Source organism: Chenopodium quinoa, unplaced genomic scaffold (genome assembly GCF_001683475.1).
Source record: "Chenopodium quinoa cultivar QQ74 unplaced genomic scaffold, ASM168347v1, whole genome shotgun sequence".
NCBI classification, from domain to species: domain Eukaryota; kingdom Viridiplantae; phylum Streptophyta; class Magnoliopsida; order Caryophyllales; family Amaranthaceae; genus Chenopodium; species Chenopodium quinoa.
This window is the reverse complement of record NW_018743032.1, coordinates 2,733,097-2,739,825: the sequence shown is the minus strand read 5'-3', so window position 1 is coordinate 2,739,825 and position 6,729 is coordinate 2,733,097.

The window sequence follows — 6,729 nt, the reverse complement described above, 5'->3', positions numbered from 1 at the left end:
AAGATCATCCTATATTATTAGTTTATGGTTTCACTTTGTCAACTATGTAGCAAACATTAGTTGTTTGTTTAAGCAATGTTCTTGTATAATGTATTGTGTGCAATAGTAGTACTAAAACTACCAAGTATATATCTCTATTTTGCATTGGTTTTAAAACTATTACCGGTATGTAATAGGTTGTCGTACACCTGACAAAAATAAATTCCTCACAAAACCAACTAACAATGTAATCGGATAAGTAGGGTTGAATCCACAGAGAGATGACTATTTAATCTAACCTCTAAGAATTTGGAGATACTAAACTATGTCACGAGTTGGGATAGAAAAGTAGTCTAAATTAAAATAGGAATAAAACAATTAATAAAAAGACTTACGGTTATGGTTCATCATGTTTATAGTTCTAAATCTATCAAATATCAATTAATCAATCAATTCTAGAGCAATTGCTAAGCCTACGGTCGTGTCTTAACGCTCTCAATTCAACATATGTAGTACGGTCGCTAACATAATCAGAATTGCTAATTGTAGGTAAATCTCTAAAAGTACAATCTTTCGATTCAAACTCTTATTAACAATAATTAATCAGACAATTGATTAGATTGCAAAATTGATAATAAAACACTATCAATTAGAGATATGAATAATCAAAATATCAATAACGTCAATCAAAATCCATTGTATAAACATGGATTCCCAAACTCTAGAAATAAACTACTCTGGCATGAAATAAATTATTAATACTAAATCTAATAAAGAAAGCATAATTAAAATAAAGAAATAAAATAACTCTAAGAATTAATGTAACAAACTCAAGAGCAATCCATGGAGGAATTCATGGAATTGCCCAAGAGAAACTACGGCTAAGGCTGTACACCAGTCCAAAACCGGACCGGACCTGAATGGATCGGGACCTGAATCATTGGTTTTTAAGGATCAGAGACCGGATCTGAATCAACAGGTCTGGTTCCGGTCCAAACCTGAAAAATCAGGTCCGGTCCGGGTTTAGACCTGAATAGACCTGATTATTAATTTGATTTTTTTAAAAAAATAAAATAAAAAACCTGCTGGACCTATTTATAGACTTGTTTATGGACCTGTTTAGACCTGCTTATGGACCTATATAGACCTGTTGAATAAAAAAGCAGTGTTACCGGTTTTAGATCCAGACCCAAAAATTCCAAGTTTTACTCGGATCGGGCCTAAAACCTGGAATCATGGGTTCTTAAGGACCGGGACCGGGCCTGATTTAACCGTTCCGGTTCCGATCCAAACAGGTCCAGTTCAGGTCGGGGTTTTCAGGTCTGAGCCAATTTGTGTACACCCCTAACTATGGCTAGAGAGAAAAGAAAACCGAATGTATAAAAATAATAGAAAACCGTAAGGAGAAAATAAATCACCTTAAGTATTTATAATTCCCTAAATTCTCATCTTAAAATAATTAAAGAAAAGAAATAAGAAAATATAAATTACATAAGTTGTCAAACGATTGGACGATAGAAGATGGCGTGGCACGAAGATGCTTGATGAAGACGGCCAACCGACCCAGGAACCAAGCCTTAACGAGCAGCCATGACGGTGCATACTTGCGTTAGCTCATGGACTTGGGAAGCAGTGAGCTATCGCTCGCTGGTCGGGGCTGCTACTGCTTTTGGCATATGCGAGCTAGCTCGCGAGCTCTCGCTTACTCGTTGTTGGGCGTAACGTCAACTCCACAGGCTTGTAACTTCTGATTCATGAGTTGTATATAGGCGTATGAACTACCGTTGAAAAGCTCTTCAAGTCTAGTTTCTAACGCAACTTGAATCAATCCAATTTGATCTCTAGAACTCAATTTATGATCAAAAGAATGAAAAAATGTCAGTTTTGCCACTTTGTAAACCATCGTTTATTTTGTTTCTAACTCCAATTCATTCCCGAAAGATGCATAGCGGCCCTTGAGGATTCTATAATCATTCCTCATGCTTATAAATCTCGACCTAAGCTTCCACAAACACATATCTTTCATTGAGCGACCTCGATTCAGCGACGTTTCATCCTTTCATTGTCTGATTCTTCCAAAACTAATCCGAAAGCGTCCAAATAGTTATGAAAACTACCTCAAACATTAAGAAAACAAATGAAGCATAATACAACACAAAATGGACAACTTATGCACTTGCGACCTAAGAAGCGACAAAAAGTCCTAAAAAGCAACTATAAAACTAGCATATATGTGTCTATATATTGTAAATATATATAATTCATCAGTATGAGAAGTTTTATTAAATGTAAGATCGTTTACATTGATAGTGTTCAACAGTTATACTGTTAAAACTGATAAAGATAATAGCGATATTCATTATTGGGTAGCTTACAAAAGTTATGGATGAAAGCAGGTTATCGCGTATGCATGTATGTTAAAAGATATTTGAATAAAAATAATTTATGGTATTGTGATTTTGTTACGCCAATAGCTTTTCATTTAGAACCACTAATGTCATTGGAGGTTTTAACCTTTAAGCCTCAAAAGAGGAAATAAATAAGGGTCTCCAAAGGATCCTATGTGAACAATATGTGTGAAATTTGTTTATCTAACACATAAATAAGGAAATAATTTATGTTTATTTAAATTTTTAAATAAGATCGTCTTATCATCATAAGACCACCTTGTAAGTAGTTAGGCTAAGAGAAGAGAGAAAATAGGATACATATAGGATCACATGTCTACAATGACTCACAAAAGTGGTCTTTATGATGGTAAGGCGGTCTTACAGAAATGTTTTCTCTCTCTCTCTCTCTTTTTTTTTTTTTTTTTTCTCTCTCTTTCAAGAATGATTTGAATTGGCTTTGAAGTGAAAATGAAGAATGCTGGTGTAATTTCTTGATTGAATTTTTTTGTCCAATTAATTTAATGGTTATTTTTGGATCCTATTTTGTCATATATTTGTCTTGAAAGATAACATTCATTGTTTGGAGGATATGATCAATTACTTGAATGATATCTTTAAGTATCTAAATCGGATGATATTATTCATTATTTGGATAATATGATCAATTATTTAGATGATATTAGTAGTCATGGCTGGTTGATATCTGTAGACACCTGAATATGTCTGCCCAAAAACCAGATCCAGTGATGAGTATCTTTTACATCTTTGATTAACGAGTTCGGTAAAGAGTTGAAAAGTCTCGTGAAGTTTCCTTAAGCCTTGACCATACCCCTAACCTTTCTTAAAATGTTTTTAATCCAAAGTCATTCTTTTCGGGTCTTTAAACCCAAAATCATTCATTTCATGTCTTTAAACCCAAAATCATTCATTTTGTGTCAATCATTCATTTCGTTTCCAAATCATAGAAACATCCAAACCAGATTATTTTGGTCCAAAATCCCGGTGCAATTATTGTTTAGTTGGATGGAGCTTGAAAAAGAGCTTTCCAATGATATATTATAAGCCCAAATTTGACTCAAAATGAATAAGTTATGGCCAGAATACTAAACCGAGCCCAAACCAAGCCATTCTGATTTTCGTGCCTCATAATTTAATCCAAATCTTGGATGGTTGGATAGCCCTTGAAATTAGCTTTCCAATGATATATCATAATCCCAATTTCAATTAGAAACGAAAAAAATATGATTAATTAAAATACCAAACTCTATCCAAAACTGACACTATTCCACTATTGCGAATTGCAATCATATCTCAAATTCTACAAAAGATATCAATTTGATTCTAATTGGGTTGGAAAGTAGACTTCCAGAGCTTTCCAACGTTTTTTTTTTAATTTTTAATTTTCTTATATCTTATTCCGATTTCTAGATCAAAAGTTATGATAAAAACAAAAACTGCAAAATTGCAGAACCATCGCACCGCGATAGCACCAACGCGCCGCGATGGAACCTGGCGTGCCGCGATGGCACTGTCACGCCACGATAGGTCTATCGCCCCGCGATGAAACCTGTTTTGTTCCGATTCAAATTCTAATCTGTTTCTGATCGTTAGACTCTTTTTTTTTTCCTTATAAATAGAGGTCGTTTTCCCTGTTTTCAAATCAGCTAGAACCATCAATCATAAGCTACAATTAGCTATAATCATCATCAATCCTTATCAATCATCCATGTTCTTAGCCTAAACACATCCTTGATATTCTCCCAAATCAGTCACAGTTCTTCATTCACGAGATTCGAATACTTCAAGCCATTCTCAATGTTGCCTTCGACCTCGATGTGAAAGGTTGATAGTTCTGAGGGCTTGATCCCAAATCTATGTTTCAATTCATATTTGATTTATTTACTTGATTGATTTAACTTTCTTGAAGTTTACAAACGTGCGTATTGTTTTAATAGCAAGAAGGTTAAGGCATCAAAGTGAGTAATTCAATTACCTTTTTACTGTCATTTGATTTTGGAGTAGGAATTATGTTTAGGATGTTTTATTATGATTTCTAGTCTCATGTTTAGGATAATGCTTTGATTTGATTATTAGTGACATGCTAGGAATTGTTATTAATCCGTTTAGTATCATGCTTAGTATCTTACTATTAACAATATTTTGATGATGTTGTGATGATGATGATTGTTGTATTGATCATATGTTGCTTGATTATTCTTGATTTATTGTTATTGCTTGATCACGCCCCCTTTTTCAGGTTTAAAGGGAATTTGTACTTGAATTCACGCCTAATAAGATAATTAATAATTTGATTTAGGTTCAATATGATTTTAATTCAAGTGATCACCAATAATAGATTTGATTGTGCATTAATAATCAACCAACGTAGATTAAACAGGTTTAGGGTTAGCTTGATGTATGTATGTTGATCGAAAAGCGCACATGAATATCATAAGAATTGATTAGAGGCCTATTTAGGACGGGTTCAATCTCTTTTAGGTTGGATTCATACCATCATCCCTGAACATCCAATCATGCTTCTGAACCACTATGGAGTTAGCGATCTCCGTGATCGTGAATGGAGTGTAACCTTCACACCCGTGAACGGTTTACAAGTTCCTAAAACTTGTTGGTGACTCTTTATCTCTAGCTTCTTTTCCTTGGAACGCCGCCATGCCTAAAAGCATGAACCACAGTAGAGCTTAATGGTGAGTTGAAAAATTCCCTACTATATCATTCATTGTTTGGATGATATGATTAATTGTTTGGATGACATGATTAATTGTTTCTATGATATCATCTATTGTCTGGATGATATCAACTATAGGCTGGATGATATCATCTATTGTGTCTATGATATCATCCGTTGTCTAGATGATATCATCTGTAGGCTGAATGATATCATTTATTATGTTGAAACCCATTGTCTGGATGCTATCCTCTATTGGTTCCATGATATCATCTATCAACTAGATGATATCATCTATTGTGTCTATGATATCATCCATTGCTTGGATGATATCATCTCTAGGCTGGATGATATCCTTAGTGATTTTATGATATCATCTATTGTGTTTATGATATCATCCATTGTTTGGATGATATCATCTATACGTTGAATGATATACTCTATTTGTTCTATGATATCATCTATAAGTTGGGCTTGTTGTTTTGAGGCTTACCTCACGAAACTGTTGGTGATACAAGCCTCACGTAATAACTTCTTTTTTCTTAATTCATTGCATACAAAACGAATTGTTAAGGTAATACCCCTAAGATTGAGGTCCCCCCCCCCCCCTAATTTTCATTACCTTATTTGATGGGGGCATTGATTAGTGATGTCACTTATGAAAAAAGTACGTAGTTTGAACTGGAGTTACATTTTATAAACATGAAAATTGAATTATCTAAATTTAAGATATGAACCTTTTGAGATTAGGTTGTGCTTATTCAATTATTTATTAATTCTTATACATTGAACATGTGTAAGCCTTGTCTAAACTTAATGGAACTAAGTTGAAGTTATTGAGGATCTCAAGCCTAAGTTTTTATATTTATAAATTTAGTGATCGAACAAATCCTTCCAATCAAGTTTGATTTTATTCATTTCAATTTTACTTTGGTGAAATATGTCTATATTTTAAGTAAAGTTAATAAATAAAATTTTATCATATTAAATTTACAAGTCAAGTCGAGTCAGTTTCAAAATTAGGTTATATTATTTCATTTTCAGACAAGTTTTGAAAGACCTAATTTCTTAGCATAAGAGTAATGGAGTGCCAAACACTTGAACATCTTTGTACAATATTGGTTGAAACATTCGTACATCAATAGTCAACTAATTAGTTCAACTGCTCTTCTTACCAAAAACATGAATTTTGAATTCTGAAATCACCAATCTCTTTCATCATGCAAATTATGTTTTTTGTTTAATCCCATTTAACATTCAATCTACACAAGACAATTAGATTTGGTACTCTAATCAAGTTTAAAACTTCAAATTTTTTTGTAACTAAACTCCGCCTTGATGGTCCAAAACATTTCCCCATAAGAAGGCCATAAATATAGGGGATGCCTTAAAATTTTTAATTCTAAACAAAGATAAAGGTTTAAATTAATTTGCATTTATTTGGGGCTTAGATGGTCATTATTTTTCAGTTTTATGGATCATTTTATACGAGTATTATTTTTTAAAAAGGTAAGAAAAAATATATTAGGAAATCGATCAAGGTACATGCTTGAACATTTTCTCACTAAATTTAGTTCATTGATTGAAAGTCCTACCACATACTTTTCTATATTGTTTGAAATTCTAAATTTGAGGTGTAATCTATTTACCTTATTTTCAATTATCTGAATC